The following is a 1,943-nucleotide window of genomic DNA, read 5'->3' as shown; positions in this document are numbered from 1 at the left end:
AGGTGGAGCGCCACACCTACCATCAGCTCCCAGTTCTTCCCTGTTCCACCTCGATTTGGCGCACCCAAGCCGTGCTACTCATACACTGAGTTGGCGGTGCCCGGGATCGAACCCATGAACTTGTGGTTCAAAGGCGAGAGCTCTACCCGGACACAATTCATGTCAAGGTCTGCCTAAAATTAATGTGTTTGTCCGCGGTCTCCCATCTGGAAATAGTGTGAGTGGACGTGCTGCATGCCATAAGCCTACAAGCTGTGGTCACAATTCCACTGTTTGAGAAGGCAGTTGAAAAGCTTATTATAGCCAGCAATTATTTTTCATGTAATGATCCAAAGTGTGAAAGTGACATTGCACTTGATTGATTAAAACTGCTATAGCCTACTTTTGGCTGTCTCAAACTAACAGATGTTTAAGATATGACAATAATGGAAATACATTTTAATGACATTACTAAACAAGTAAAGCATCCCTCTGTTTGCTCTCAAAGAAATTAGTAATGAGTATACCACAGACGAAAAACAGTCTAAGTCCAAATTTCATTCTGACCCCTCCACGAAAAGGCCTCGTTGTCCTGAACCCTTATCTATCATTTATACATTATGGCTCAATAGTGTGGACTTAGACTGTTTTTCATCTGTGGCATTCGTGCAGAACCTTCTGTCAGGGGGAGGAGAGGTGTTTGCTGTGGATTTTCTTTTGACCTGACCTGATTTATTTTCTTCCCCACTTCTGCCACGAGAGACACCGCCTAAAGCGTGTGAGTGGCCTGTGGAGCGTACGAGGTTCGTTGAGCTGACTATAGGCCCCGCTCCAGTTGCAACCCGAATAGTAAATCCTCGTCTTCCAGAAACCCGCAAGTACAGTTGGAGGCCATCGATATTGTCCTTTTCTTTTTGCTGTGGTTTGCGTGATCTGCGCAAAAGGACAGTTAACCCATTTTGGGCGGGAACCCCTTTTGGTGTTTTAAACATTATGTTATAATTTAGCTATTGAAAAATAGCAGATCTACAAGCTCATAGCGCGCCACCGAGTGGCGCGCTACGAGCTTGTAGGTCTGCTATTTTTGAAAAATCGTGAAAATATTTATTTCAGAAAACTGGAGGATTTAGAAGGATTTTTTAAAATGTTGAGGTCAGGCCTAAATGGGTCAAATGATAAGGGACAATATCGGTGGCACCCAACTGTATAGAGAACAGTCGGGAGGGGGGTGTCACCATTTACTGGCACTGTGACACCGGAACAATTTACATGCTTGCGAATTGTGACACGTACTTAAATTCGGCGGCAGCAGCCTCTCTTGGCGTCCGTAAGCTTAACAACCGTTGTCTCAAAACTCAAAAGAGTATTTTTTGTGTCACATAGGGGCGGCGGTGGCTCAGGGGTAGAGTGCCTGCAGTGCATGGTAACCATAAGGTTGCCAGTTCGAACCCGGGCTCCCCCAGAGTTACTGTCGAAGTGTCCTTGAGCAAGACACTGAACCCCTAATTGCTCCCGATGTGCTAGTTGGAGCCTTGCATGGTTTCCGCTGCCATCGGTGTATGAATGTGTGTGTGAATGGGTGAATGTAATGCACAATCTCTGTAAAGCGCCTTGGATAAAGGCGCTATATAAATGCACCATTTACCATTTACCATTTACCAGTACTTTAACGGGTGGGTAATTGCATTTGCATAGAGTATAGAGACCTCCCAAAAGGATCCTATTTGAACTGTACTGTCGTGTGTGTGTGTGTGTGTGTGTGTGTGTGTGTGTGTGTGTGTGTGTGCGTGTGTGTGTGTGTGTGTGTGTGTGTGCGCGTGCGTGCGTGCGTGCGTGCGTGCGTGTGTGTAAACTGTGTTGTTTGTCGTGGCTGGGCCAGGCTTTACCCTGCAGCGTGGAGGAACTGATGTCCCCGTTCCTCTGGCCCTCGGCATGATGGGTAAACACAGTCGGGGGGGGGCGTG

Source organism: Electrona antarctica, assembly GCF_951216825.1.
Source record: "Electrona antarctica genome assembly, chromosome: 21".
Taxonomy (NCBI): Eukaryota; Metazoa; Chordata; class Actinopteri; order Myctophiformes; family Myctophidae; genus Electrona; species Electrona antarctica.
Note: the sequence above shows the minus strand (reverse complement) of the source record.